Source organism: Halictus rubicundus, chromosome 2 (genome assembly GCF_050948215.1).
Source record: "Halictus rubicundus isolate RS-2024b chromosome 2, iyHalRubi1_principal, whole genome shotgun sequence".
Classification (NCBI taxonomy): Eukaryota; Metazoa; Arthropoda; class Insecta; order Hymenoptera; family Halictidae; genus Halictus; species Halictus rubicundus.
This window is the reverse complement of record NC_135150.1, coordinates 7,456,068-7,471,895: the sequence shown is the minus strand read 5'-3', so window position 1 is coordinate 7,471,895 and position 15,828 is coordinate 7,456,068. Positions and strand designations below refer to the sequence as shown.

At 35.8% G+C, this 15,828-nt stretch overlaps 1 protein-coding gene across 1 annotated transcript in view; it reads left to right on the top strand.

Annotated features, from left to right (window-relative positions):
- The window catches only part of Task6 (TWIK-related acid-sensitive K[+] channel 6), a 327,341-nt gene continuing 311,513 nt past the window's right edge, over positions 1–15,828 (top strand). Inside the window, exon 1 of the mRNA XM_076804650.1 lies at positions 1–233. The gene's annotated coding sequence lies outside the window, so the exon portion shown is untranslated. The remainder of the gene's footprint in view (positions 234–15,828) is intronic.

Genomic DNA, 15,828 nt, shown 5'->3' with positions numbered 1-15,828 from the left:
GAAGGAAACAGAGACCGGTAGAATAAGAGTGATGATAAGAACGGAATAGACTAGTTAACGAGAGAGAGGAGCACAAGGGGGTACAGATTGGGAGAAAGAAATTGCTCCCGTCGGGTGGGGTGGAGATGTGTTGAAGTGTGGTTCTGTGTATATATGGTGCAGTGCGGTGCTGTGCCTCGAGAGAGAGAATGGCGTGGTCGGATTTCGCGTGCACCTCGCCGTGACGTGGAAAGGTAAGGATCTCCGCCGTTTAAGCTTTCCCTTATCGACGGCATCGTCTCGCGGTCGTTAAGCGCGGATATCGGCGTCTTCCGCGTCTCTCAGAAACACCGAGACCACCCTGCGGATCGAGTTTCTTACTCGATTGGCGGCGGTGTCCGCCGACGACGTCGCGCCGGTAATTGGCTTCGATTCGAGCGATGATCCGTCTGTCGTCGCTCGGTCAGTCGCCGGTGCCGCGTGCGCCTTCGATGCTGCTCTCTCACTACTGATGATGTGTTACCGATCCCGTGTTACCGCTGTCTGGCATCAGCTCGGCCGCGACTACTGCCAGGCCCGTTCACCGCGTCTCGAACTCTTGCCGGGGACAGACAGCGAGCATAACCGCCTTCGGCCTGCCATGGTCGCGTGAACGCGTTGACCGCGTGAGTCACCAATCTCCTCCACTCTGTGTCTCGCACTCTGAGCCAATCCTACAAGTATTACAGCCAGGGGCAGAAAGACAGGACAACGTTTCTTCGCGTTTCCATACGATATCGGAAGAGAAAGTGCGCATTTTAGTAAATCGATTACATATATCGTACACGTACCTGTGAATGTCTGTACGGAAGATTATGCGTAGCATCCGTTTCGATGAAATGGTATCCAAAAAGATGTAAACATTGTAGTCCTCAAGTAGGACAATATGATAGGACATGCGTCATATTTTCCCATCTCATTTGTAAATCTGCTGCACGGGAAGCGTTAACGTTACATATGAGAAGTTTCCAGTGTTTAATATAAATAGTTCGGTTTTATAAAATGGGTCGTGGAAAAGAACACGAACTGTATTTAACATGGAAACGGCTCTTACACCGTTTCAAGAGAAGTTTTCTATTGTTAAAATTGCTGGTCTTAAATCGAAGTAGAAACGTGATCAGTATATTTTTTAAAAATTCAAATAATTATTACACAAAAAATAGTTCAAGTCATCCTCCTGCGTTAAAACTACGTCGAAAACAATTTTAAGCCCAGCATCGAATTTGAAAATGCCCGCTAGACAAATTGCAGAAGATGCTGGTGTTGGAACACATGTAAAACATATACAAAGAGTTCTACGGAAGTGTAAGCACTTAAAACGATCAAAATTGTAGAGGAAGCATATATTAACGGGACGGCACGGAAGTGTTCGATTAATATTCGCAGAGAAGCATATTCAATTTAAGAAAAAGCGGCGAAAAATAAAAGAAAGAAACTCGATTGTTAAGTCGTTTTCAAATGGCAGGTAGATAGGTCATGTTTTGGGACTGTATAGGCTACCATAGAAAGACGAATGTTAAATTTATTAATGGCAAAATAAGTAGTCCGAAATACTTAGATATTATTAAGGAGCAAGTAAATAAACACGTCACAAGAATTGTTGGTACTAATTTCATATTTCAACTTTCCTCCATTCGCATAGCTGAAATAGTTAAGAAGTTTTTTGCAACTGAAAAAATTAATATTCTTGACTGCCCAGCAAGATCTCCGGATCATTATTGAAAATATTTGGGGAAGCCTTGCGAGAACGGCACATGCCATGAACCGACAATTTTTAACTTATGACGAGTCAAAACAATGCATTGAACATGAATGACATGGATAAAGGGCAGAAAACAATTAAAAAATGATACAAATCTCTGTCTAAACGAGTAACTTTCGTGGTATAAAATACGTGGTACTCTACGAAATATTGAATATTAAACAAAACCGGTAAATTCTTTTAGTAGATTCTATTTTTTTTTAACACATGTCCTATCATTTTATCCCATTAATTTGTCTTGAAAATTTACATTCTTGAAGACAAATTCATGCGGACATTTTAGCTTTAACAACTTGACCAAATAAACAAAAACAGTGAAAAACGATGTTTGTGCAAGAAACTTGATTTCTGTTATCTACTAAATAAAAACTAACAAATTAATAGGGTGCCCCATCTTTTTGTCCCTGACTGTACGCGTTATATTATGCGTATACACGTTAAGTGTATGTTCCGTGACATATACTGTGGACGGAATTTCTGTAAGAACACTACAATAGACTCCTGTCCAATGCTATCAAAAAATTGTTTACAGAGACTATGTACATGTACTTACACAGGTAGTAAATGTACAGTCATCTTAAGCAATCTTGTATATATTTACTGTACATTCACTGCCGCATTGAATACTATGTATACGGACCTTTGAACAATTTTCTTGATCGCGTTATCGGGAAGTCCACCGTACTGTTTTCAAATACGTTAATCCTATAATAGTTTATCTTGTGGTCTCTCACGACCCCAGTAAAATTTACTGTACACTAATCTTCGCATCAGTATTGTTAGACAATTGTAAATGTGAAACCTCTTTAACTTCTTTGGAACATTTGGATTTCGTAATCTTAACCCCTTGTACTACAATTTATTTTATGGGTACAACAATTAGAACTTCTTTGTTGTCCATCATTTCTAAGAAGAATGAAGAAGTTTATGTTTATTGTATACCTATATACTCTCCAATGGCTATATATCGACAACATCGAAATAAAATTTTGTTTCTGTTTAAAGGAATTCATAGCAATGTTATAGTGCAAGGGGTTACACTATACACCTAAAAGTATTTTAGTAAATTTTATCTAAATTTTTAACAAGATCCCAGTGCGATACATATTAGTCTGAGGAAACAGTATACTACTTCAGGGTTAAGAAATTTAACAAATGTTTTTTTTTGTAGATGTTTATTTTAAAGTGGTCGCATTAACGGCTAGGTCATTAGCGACCACTTCAGTTACAATTGAATATAACAGAGAAGGTTACAGTTATTTTTACATTGTGGTGTGTTACAGCAAAAACAAATTTATAACATTTTATATATATCAATCATGTATTATTTATTATATGTTTTATTTTCCATGAACATCCGCAGTGTATTTATTACCATGAAATTTCATCTACTCATTTTTATCATAAATGCATAACATCCGCAGTCTAATCACACCGGTCTATGATTTCGTGTATTCAGTCAATGGAGCCCACACCATTCATGGACATCGCACCCCAAACGAGTATCGATCCATTACCTCCTCTGACCGTTAACTTTGTACACGTTTTTCGCTATATCTTACCAAAGCAGCGCCAAACGTACGCTTTTTCTAATAGATCCGAGCTTATTAAATTTTGATTGTGAAATTACTTTGAACCATTTCTCTTGGGCCCGATTGATGTGCTCTTTCGCGAAAGACTGTCCTCGCACTGACATTTTTATCAAGATTTCGTATTATTTCTCTTTGAATGTCAACGGCTGCCTTAAATCGCTTCGGATATAATCGATGAATAATGCGATCGGTTCTAGTATTCGTTTTTCGTGTGTTATACTTCCGCGAGGAATTTTACCTATAATTCCATGGCGCTTAATATATTGCATTGCTTGATAGCAAGCCATTACAGATATCCCTAGCTCGTTACCTACAGAGACTCTCCTTAATCTTCGGACAATCTTAAAAAAACGATAACTTTTTAAATATTAGATCATACGACTTGAACTTTTTTGAGAAGTTAGAGCAATTAATTTACTGAATGAAAAAAAATTTTTCAAAAAATCAATCAAAAATTTTGGTCGAAAATTGTAGAGAAAATACTAAAAGTTTCATTTTACAACTTTTTTACGTGGGCCTTATTGAAAATTTAAAACATAAGTTTTGCAGATCTGTGTCAATTATATGAAAGGTTCGCCGAAATCGGTTGATGCGGGGAAAAACGACAAGCATTGAAAGATGTAAGAATCCTTGGATTTATTGCAGTGAAAATCGAAAATCGTGAAAAACTGCAATTTTCATCATCTTTCAACGTTGTAGCTCCTTGCAACGTTGACCGATTTTCGTGAAATTTTCAGAATATGTATAATTGATACAGATCTATAAAACGTATTTTTTAAATTTTCGATATAGGTCCATATAAAAAAGTTGTAACATGAAACTTTTAGTATTTTGTGTAGAATTCCGACCAATTACAATTTTTGAAAAAATTTTTCACATCATTTTGTAAACTAATCGCTCAAATTTCTCAAAAAAGTTCACTGTCGTCAAAAATTATTGTCTTTTTTAGAGCGTTCCAATATTAGTGGGAGTCACTGCATGTCTCAGAATGTTTTTCCAGCTGTAGGATGTCCAGTCTTTTCTCGATATATGTCCTGAATATCTAGCCGATAAAAGTCACAGAACTATCCCCACTGTCGTGGGGTATACCCCGTGAGAGGCGACGAAGCTCGAGTGGCCTCGGTCGCCGAGAAGTGTAAACACAATACGGATCGGGTATATCGATGTGAGACCAGGAGACCACACTAATCTAATAACAAAACTTCTTTATTTTTCATTAGTTTTTTATGGGACTTTGGCCAATATACTCGTGGCATTTTTCTGATTAAAATGATACCTAACACGATATCATTCGGATCATATTTACATTAATTTTCCGTTAATGTAATTGTAATGGGAAGTAATTTTCATCGTTCATTACACAGGTAAATATCATCGGAATCATTTTCATTAGAAAAATGCCACGAATATGTTGGCGAAAGTCCGATAAAAAAATAATGAAAAATAAAGAAGTTTTGTTATTGGATTTGTAGTGGTCTCACACCGATATAACCGATCCATACTATGTTTACACTCCTCGGCAACCGAGGTCACTCGAGCTTCACTGCCCTTTTCTACGTTCGGCAGTGTATGAAAGAATAGTATTTTTAAGCCGATATATGTCCCTAGGTAGACCCGTGTTGTGGACATATATCGAGAAAACACTGTATTTCTTGATTCAATAATTTCAATAAGTCGACAATATTGTAACAGTACGCCTAAATTCTTCTAATGTCTTTTGATCAGCAGTTTAATTATCAGTAATCGAACAATCTCTTTCATTGCTGATAACGATCTTCGATGAGGGGAATTCATTGCTCGTTATAGATATTGATGATGGAAACTTACTTTGGTTGCCCATAATTAGACTGCCGATTGTATGCATTTATGCCAAACAATAATGTATAAAATAATAAAATAATACTGGAATATCGGAGCATTATTTTCAATTTATCAAAATTATTAAAGAAAGAAAGAAAGAACTTTTTATTTATCTCCTGGTTATCGCGTCTGATGAGGACAATTTTTGTTTTGTATAAATATTCACGATCCAGTTATGAACAATCGAAACAGAATTCCAACCACTGACGAGAATTCCAACAAAATGACGAGTTCTACACTCTTTAATTTACAATTATTGTGAACGGAAAAATGCTTTTATAGGAAATTTATTTAGCACATTTATTCCTTGGAACATATATTTGTTCCATTTTTTGGAACAAATTAAATTTGGCTGAATATATACCTGATATTTTTATAAAGTAATCCAAACTGGCCACTTTTAGTGCTCCGTAAACCTACTGTTAATGGCTATTGGCAATGACCAAATTTTTCCGTGATTTATCATCGTTATTTGCAATCAAAACGTTTAAAGGTAGACGTGTTTTAAACATGAGGGTTTTCCGAAGAATTTTCTGCACATTCATATTGATATTTTTTTCTGCGATTCATATTCGCCACTGAAATAACAATCAAGTTTCTGTTATTAATTCTCTATATTAAAATATTCGACGTAAATGTTATTTTTGGTTCCCGCATAAAATCATTCAATCTACTACGTTGTAGATTCAATCGTGTTTAATTTTCAATCAATTTAGTCAATAAAAAAGTTCATTTGGAAATTTTCGATGAAAGCATTTTTATGTCAGTAATTACGAAAGAAATAATTAGTAAATAATTTTCTTTCAGATTGTTTCGTTATTTCGAATTTATTTGAAATAACTTTTCATTTTATTTTTTATTCGACCAAATACTTTTTCGAATAAAATCTCAAATAATGTTTAATTCTTTTTTGTCAGTATCGTCAACTGCGTCTAAATATAGATTTCTCTATCGTATATCTTGCACATATAACGCATTGTCAGATGAAGTTCCTGCAATACCACTCGGATAATCAATTAATATTATTCAACATTTTATGTGAAATTATTTATTTTGTTTGAGTCAAGTATTTGAAATAAAACATTATTTAAAAATAATTCGTTTGAATTAAGTTCAAAATGAAAATATGTTTCTTATGTTATTTATAAAATAAAAATAATAAAGTATTTGAACTATTTCCTTATTTCAAATGATTATTCGTTACCTTATTTCAAATAAAATGTGCCCAAGCCTGGTGTATTCTTCAGATTTCAGTATAAATGGTTTTATAGTTTGAGGCTTATGAGGACAATATAATATCTGAAAATACATGTGAACATTAGTATAAATGGTTTAGAAAAGTATATTTTGATTTGTCTGATAAGAAATACAGTAGAAGAGTCGTATAGACAGTAGTACAGACTTTTGTAAGATGAACTGGTACTTTTCTTGAAGAGAGACTCTGCTAAATCAACAAATGAGCTTGGAAAGCAGCTTGGAGACAGACAAAGTTACTATTTGTAACCGATTAAAACAAGTTAGCAAGATGCATAAAAAAATCCGCAGAACTTTCTGAACGCCTTATTCGAATTTCCTCCTGATTGAATGTTAAGTTTTGCAAATATCGTGTCAACTGGTCTCAAATTGAACACGGATTGCGGTGAAGTGACTAGCACACCGTTTCCCGTAATTCTGCGACCGTGGACTTTAAAATGTTTTCCCCGTGGCTTCGGTTAATTCTATTAGGGATATCACCACCATGACACTCGGACATATTCGTGAACGTTTCTAGGAGAGGCCTGCCCGGCTCAACCATAACTGCGTTATCACCATGCGTTGACTGCTCCTTTATGACGTTGATAAGCACGTGTCAGGCATGCATCACCGAAATGAGAATCTTATTAGCCCCCCTATGTCTGCTTCCGAATATATCATTGCCGATTCTTTTCCTGTCTGCTTTCAACTGCCCCGTGCACTGGCAAAATCTAAAAAATCGAAAGAAAAATCTACATGCATCCGCGGAAGTTTAAAAGCCAGAGAGAAAAACAGATCTTGCATATTTTAAGGACGTTGATTAGGTTTCAGGTGGAAGGTAGACCGATTCTGAAAAAGAACGACGCTCCGAGCATTTGTTTACTAAACATATGCATAGATTCCAAACGTAGAAGAATTATGATTTATCATCATTATCGTAATATTTGATTCAGTTTGTTATTTGTTGCGACTGAATGTTCTTATTTTCTATTTATTTGTATTTCCATGTGAGTACGTATAGAAACACGTGTAAATATTAACAAAATATGTTGTCTTGTTTAAAATATTTGATATTTGGTAAGTTTATGTGTACTTTTGTAATTGACTGTATATTAACCCTGAGGTAGATGCGTGTGTCACTAAGTATTTTATTGACTTTGAACATATCTCCATATATAAGTATCTGCTGGATACACTTTCATCAATATTTTTATTGAATTGATTGATTTTTTATTTTCGTTGAATATCTTTATTAACATTTGTTTATTTTTCTTGCACAAGTTTTGTTGAAGTAGTTCTTCATTGTGTGTATTGTAGTAGCCAGCTCAAGATGACTTCAAAATTTTGTAAATATAGACAACTGAGACTGCCTAAGACTATTTTTCACATGGAAGGCCGAAAAATAATTAAAATAGAATACTGTGTAGCAGCCATTATGCATTGGGTTTGTGTTCAATGTTTGAACACTAGTCTTCATAAAATATTCATTTATAAAATGTCAAAGCAATTTTAATTAGCTTGCCATCATGTATGTTTTCTTTGCTTATCTGTTTAGTTTATTTTACACACACGCACACATAAAACGAAGCAATTCAGACTTATTTTATCTTATGATCATATTATTCACAATTTTAAACAATAAAGATGTACTATTTTAATTGCGTCACACCTTTGCCTAACCATGGTGGCAAAAAGAGTACGCCTAATGCAGAGTTAGTTTTCAGAAAATGTCACATCAGCTTTAAAGCTATTAACGACCACTGTTACATTACATACGTGTATATGGACACAAGATTATAACAAATTATTAGCTAGGGCATAACGTGATTCGAGGTGAACATTGTTTAATGTTTTCTTAATCTACAAGTTGTCCCAAAAAAATGTATACACTGTTCGACGGGTCATAACTTTCAGATTTTTCTTTCTTTTCTGAGTGTAATTAATTGGAAATAATGAGTTAATGGTAATAATAATGATTAATTAATTTTTTGGGAGGCCCTGTATTATAGTTTCTCGAGGCAAAATAATTTCGTTAACGATTTAGAGTTGTTCTAGAAAGGGCATTACGTTCCTGACATGTTCTTCGTTTTTATTTTGACTTTTCTTTGTGTCCTAGGACTCTTTCAGAAAAAATGTTAAATAAAGTTTGCAGTTTTTGCATTTACTCGCGTGCTTTTAGCTTCTCGAAGCTGACTCATTGCCTCGGAAAAGACTGTCGAGCTACGGCATAGCAATCTAAAGTTCAAAGCTCGCACCCCTTACGCGATGTCTCAGACATTAAAGGATCGATACGCTCCAGCATGTAAGCCATTTCGATAAATTATCGACGAGGCGGTGGCATGTCACGCCGGATGATGAAAGATCCGTGAAAATCGTCTTGAAATTAGCTCATGGATCACTCCTCCATCATGTGTCACTCTAGATTCCGTTGAATGGTCGCCTCGCCTGACGATACAATGAAATCTCACTTGCGCCAACGAACGCGTTCTCAGAAGATTTCGAGAAACATGCGACAACGAACGTTCTATGGGAAACAAACTTTCGAGAAGGGTTTTTTCCCTCCAGAACAGCGTGTGAGGATACGCGAAACGTTTTCCTTGAAGGGCTAACAGTGAAATCCTCTTAGGATAGTCTTCTAATACTTCTTAAAGTGGAAAATAGAGAGTCTTCTTCATCACCTTGGCGTACATAATCTCGGCGCATTTAATCTTCGCCAGCCCTTTTTCGTATTCAAGATTTTCTCGAAGATGGTGATGCTATTATACTCGCTCGACTGTTTTCCGACGGACAGTGTGACGGATCGCCAATCTAGCTAACCAAAATTCCAAATGAGCAATTTCACTAAACCGATACACAAGATGTCTCAGCTAATCGAGATCGCCTAATTATCTGTCTTATTTACTGTTATGTGGAAAAACTTTTCAGAACAAAGTTGTGCAAAGGAGCACGTGGAATTGTGGGAAGAGTATTTTCTCAAGATCACAGGTTCGCGAAATTTCAAGATCACCGATACCTTGAAAATGGCAGTTCATAGTTTTTCTTTGATATTTTTGTAGAGCATAAGAAGACGAGTCCAACAACCTGCATAATCATACCGCTTCAATCATTTAATCTCAAGATATTCGTGTCTGAAAGGTAAGATATTTAACGATTTCAGACACGAATATCTCGAGATTGAATGGTCCGAACGATATGGTTATACAAATCGTTGGATTCGTCTTCCTACGCACTACAACAATATCGAAGAAAAAATATAAGCTTCCATTTTCAAGTTACCAGTGATCTTAAAATTTCGTGAACAAGTGAGCTTGAATCGTACAGCGTTATACTGAAAAGTTTGTTCGTACAATAGTAAATAAGATAGATGTTTAGATGATCCCATTTACCCTGCATGGATAGTTAAAAAAGTCTCTGCAGATGCCTTAAAACGAAATAACATTTTCAAAGATCAATCGACTTGAGTGCTCCTGAGATGTTGGTAGGATGGAAGGATGTTGGAAGATGTTCACTAGATGGTGTTGATAAATATTTCAGTATGCATATAATTATATTTTTATTATTTAATTATTCGGAGGAAGTGACGTCACAACGAGAGATGAAAGTTCTACGAGCGAATGTAACATTCAAGTTTTGTGCACACATGAAAATAGTATTATTTTCCACTACGGACACAGATTGCATTAATATCTTGGTGGTTCACGCACGAATGCAACGGACGACTGCGAGTCGCATAAATTTGCGAGAACTGCACCGCCGATTGCACTCACAATCAGCGAATTCAAGGAGGAACGAAGCCGCCTACCGATAACTTATCAATTGTAATATCAACTTCGATACTCCCGCCGCTACAATTTATTAATGGGTACACGATAACAATTCAACCAGTATTTTGAGGCCCGATAGTCGATAAAGTTCGATACTGTGTCTATCTCTTCCACGTAAATATTGCACGCGCATCGACATGTGGGCATACTCGAAAATTATAAATCTGAAGTGTGCGTCACGTTTGCACGAGCCAACCGTGTTATCTATCAATTCCGCGGAGTGCGTTATTACCAGGATCGTAACACACTTTTGGCTAAATATAACGGAGACATTACGGAATCGACTCGCGATTTTTAAACGACGCGGTCGCGTTGCGAATTTTTACTTTGTTCGATCGTTGCTACGTTATCTTAAGAAGGTATTCCGGTTTTTCATTTTCCAAACATCGAGTTTCTTTAAGTACAAGTGTTGTAGAATATGTGTACAGAAGGATTTGTTCGAATTCGCAAAATTAACATTAATTTTGTAACTACATAGTTACAGGCGTTTTCGCGAAATCATTTTCTCCGAAACGGTTGCCACGATGTCTCAAGTTATAGTTGACTAACTGATTTGAAATTGTGGGAGAATTTTCAGCAGATATTCTGTTGTCGTACCAATCAACATTTTTAAAATCCGTCGATTTTTTCTTACTTCTTTATTGTGCTACAGGCCGAAAAATATAAAGAAAGCGGTAATTTGACTTCCAAATGCCGCTATTTTGTACAGAATCAAGACTTTTCATTTCTTTTGGTTCGGGCCATAACTGCATTCATACTGATTAATAAACAATTTCATTTCTTTGTTTCCAGACCAGTACAAAGACCGGAATCGTGGCAACCGTCGACCCTTATTTTTCAAAACATTAAAAAAAAAATATAGAACGCATATAATTTTAATTATCTTTATTTTAGAGAAATTGATGCCAATCACATGCCAATAAATATATGTACAAAATTCCAATGCAAAAGGTTTAATAGTTTTCCTGAAAAATATTCCTACAACTACGAGCAAAAGCGGCCTTGAAAACCAGAATTACCCCCTTAAAAATATATTATTATTATATACTGACTTTCTCTTTCATCCAGACGAATCTTTAATTTTTCATTTGGTTAACGATGTCTTTTGTTTTAGGCTTAAATTTATTCAGTGTCCAGCTGAAAAGAAACAAACGCTTTCTGTTCTTTCGTTTAATTGAAATGTCATCCTATAAATAACAAAACTTTTCTTGAGCGGTCTCTTGCACTAATGTTTAACCCCCCGTTTTACAATATCGAGTTAGCGGTGACAATTTTAAACACATTTAAATAACAATTATTTAAATATGCACGTCATTGAGTTATTTCAACCCGAAACAAAATTTTATTTTTCTGTTATTGACATTTAGTTATTAGAGAAAATATAAGCGTACTATAGATATCAATTTTCTTTTTCCTGCAAGAAATTACGAACAATAAAGAAGTTCTGACCACTGTAACTGTAAAATAGATCATAAGGCAAGGCTGCTTTAATTTATTTAACAGCTGTTCGAACGACATCCCATGTACTCAGTGTCAGGTATATATGGATCACTTTAAATTGTACTGTTTGGTATTCGGATAATGGAGAATTTACATATGATCGCTTCAGATAATCGAGATTGTACCGATTCGTCGATTGAACAAGCATACTGTCAAGGTGTCCCAAAAATGTCTTCCTTGAAAGAGGTGATTCCTAAGGTTATTTGAAGTAACTTTGCGAAAATGTTGACCGCGGCTTCGTTCAGAAGTTATTAACGAAAAACACGGACCAATCAGAGCGCGGCTACAGCGGACGAATTCCGGCTTGGCCAATGCCGAGTCGCAATTCGCTCGCTATAGCTGCGTTCCGATTGGTCCGTGTTTTTCGTTAATAACTTCTGAACGAAACCGCGGAGAACATTTTCGCAAAGGAGAAAGTTATTTGAAACAACCTCGAGGATCGCCCTTTTCAAGGAAGTACAATATTTTTTGGACACCCTGCATGCTCCGAATTACACCAGTTTAAAAATGTCACAAATATGTTGCTAAACATTTTCGTAAAGAAACTATTGAGAAGTTGCAGTCCACACTTTCGAGAAGCGTGTGAACATAAAAATATTTCTGGCAAAATGGTTGTCGTCCAGCCAAGCGGAGGAAGACATTTCGAACGAGTGGAACAATTAAACAATATCGATAACGATAACAATAAAAATAACAAAGAGAAGAATCGGTCTTTTACCTTGGGAGGACAATTCTATTTCAAGAGTGACGACGCGGTTAAAAAAAACTTCCTCGGGCGTTCCGCAAACACTATCTTTTATCTTATACAACTTTCTCCCGCGACAGTTGTAAAGTTGAAATTAATTTTTAAACCCGTCCCATAGAGTCCAGCACGTACCCGGTGATATCGAAAGAAAGAGAGAAAGTGAGAGACAGACAGACAGACAGACAGACAGAGAGAGAGAGAGAGAGAGAGAGAGAGAGAGAGAGAGAGAGAGAAATAAAAAGCTTGTCCTCTTTCGAAATTAATCGAGGGTCGGTTGTGGAGATTATTGAACATTGTAAAAGTTTACTTTCGTTATCGAAGTTCCGTTGACGGTCTTAAGCTCTTGGTATCCGCTGAGCTTTGACCATTTCATTTCCATTTCAAAGGCTCATCCTTCTAACGAGTTTCTTTAGATTATTTTTTATCCCCTTGAAGTGTTTATTGCATCAATTGCGGTTCAGTCCCTGTAAAAGAATTCCTTTGAATTTACAGCTACTGGGTTCATGCTGAAGTTCCATCATTTATCTTTTAAGCGCCATTTTATCTGGGGAATGAACGTTTTTATTCGCGTCTTCCGTACTGTCTTAAAGTTCAATTCTTCATTTGTTTTCATTGAGTTACAATTTCTCTTTTTTTCATTTTCGAATCGAAATGTATAGGAACCAAACATTGGTGGTATTCTATTGTTTCAGTGGAATCGAAGTGCAGTGCCGAACAGGTTATGAAATAAAAAATCTCTGTAACGAGACCTCTGCGAGCTTACAGTAGAATTACTGTCTAAATTTCAACACGAAGAGCGCATCATAAATATTATTTTTTCATTATTTTTTCATTAATTGACCGGTTCTCCCACTCTTCTGCACCACTTTTAGCTTGATTTTCCAGAGGAAAGAACAGGTGGTAATGTCGCCCCCTGTTGTTAATGTGGTCAATGTAATTTTTCATATTACAACAAAAACATTTCGCAGAGAAATTTGTTGCGTCTACTGGAATTATATGTAGGGAAAGAAATTTACTCTAAATAATATATTAGTTTCTGCTAATAAGAAGTATATGTAACATAACCTGAAGAACAAAAATTTGTATAAAAGAACTATTTTGCACTGGAACATAGATCAATAAATGATACGTAGAATTGATATTCATAAGTGAAATTACTTAATCATTGATGTTTTCAAAGATGAAGTTAGATATTCTGAAACTATGCCCCCCCCCCGTCCCCCACAACAGAGGGGGCCAAATATGATGTGAATGAATGAAATAATATGTATGCTGAATGAAATAATTTGTTTGTTCTGTAAATTAATATTTTCAGAAATAATATTTCATCGTTACGAATAACAGAACAAATAAATAAAATTCTCACTATTTTGAGAATTAAAATGAAATACAAATAAAATACTATTGGTACTACAAAATAATATCAAATAAAATACTATTTCAGAGCTATTTCTAAAATATAAAATATTTTATTTTCCAAAGTGATTTCATATAAAACAATCTATTTACTATTTACACTTTGAAATAGTATTTTACCCAGCTCTGCTTGCGATCGATGTAGACAATTTTTATTTTTCATAAAAATCCGCAGTCTAGTAATTACCGTTCCACAATCGTTTCGAGCAATTTCACGATTTCCGTCGAATATTCTCGTCGATCCGTCGATATGGCGGGATGCTGTTTGAAGGAAGGGACAGAATTTATAAACGGAAAGATGTGTGTCGCTGGAATTCGATGACGTGCATGAATGCTCTCGAAGTCCGCTCTCGAACCGTACCGGCAGCGCAGCGCGGCTCCTTCAAATGAATGTAATTTTCGACTTGGCATCGTGCCTCGTTTGTATGCACTCGTAACCGTGGGAATGGAAAGGTATGGGTGGGTATGTAGCCGTTCCCGAAGAGTGTCGAACTTTTACACGTGCGCGGGACCGGGTGGCTTATGTACGAGGGCAGTCTACAGTAACGGTCGCAGAGATTGCCCCACTTCCAGATAAATGGGATTAATTTACCGAGAAGAATCGTTTACTTCGCTGAAAGTCGATGTATTCTTTAGGGTCCTGCGAGTGCTTTTTTGTTACGCAGGTTTAACACGCTCGCTGCGACCGTTTATTTCATCCGCTTGAAACATATGTGAACACCTAGTTCTTCAGACACAACATAGAGAAAATAGCACATTATCCCTTTGCGGTTGAGGATTTTTTAAGATAAGGTGCACTGGGGTAAATCCGTTCACGGGGCAAATCCGCACTTATTTATTCGAATATACGTTGCATTGTACCAACTGTAAGGTAGAAATCTTCCTTTGGTTAGTATTCAATGATCAACATAGATGGCTGCCATGTATTCTACGATTCCCGCGTTTAACTCGTTCGACAAAGTGCACGGTGTTTCCAGGTGCAGAGCAAAGATTGAGTTAAGCATTATAAAACGATAATTTAAGCAATAGTTTACAAATCTATGTGTTTATCTTCGATAGGCACAACGTATAGTAAGGTAAGTTTCCTTTATAGTAATAAAATATATCAGTTCTTTTGTATTTTTTGATAAAATAATAGTCTAACCTTACTCAGGAAATATTTGAGCACGGGGCAAATTCGGACTATCCATCGGGGCAAAACCGCACTATAGCACGAATTTACACAATGTTACATTTTAATTCTTACTTACTCAACTGTTTCATTAAATTCCCTTCTTGGTAGGCATTTAATTTTGAATTTTTTAGACTGATAATTCTTTTGCAACCCCACGATGGTCCGAAACTATATAAAGAAAACAACATCGCACTATACAAAGGAAATGTTGGATGAAGCATTGGCAGAAATTAAAGCTGGCCGAATGACTGTTTATAGAGCTAGTAAGCACTATAAAATACCAAATAATAATAATAATAATAATTCAATCATCCAATCATTCAATCATAATGATTCAATCATTTTTAAACAGGTAGGTGCAGTTTTGCCCCAGTTTCGGGGAAGTCCGCCCTAGCAGCACTGTTTTTAATTTATTAAGAAAATCACAAGTTTCAGAAGATATTTTTAATCCGAATTAATGCAACTTAAAGAATAAACCATGCGCTAAATAAAAACACGAAGATTATTAGGTTTTAGTGGAATAGATCGAAAATACATCAGTTTAAAGTAAACTTTACAATTTCTGAGTCGATTTTACCCCACTCCACCTTACCGAGCATATTTTTTTCAGAACAACTTGGTCGTATATCGAACTCTTAAATATTGAAAAATAAGACAACATATACACACATACATAAGACATTGTGCACTTACAGTAGTGCTCG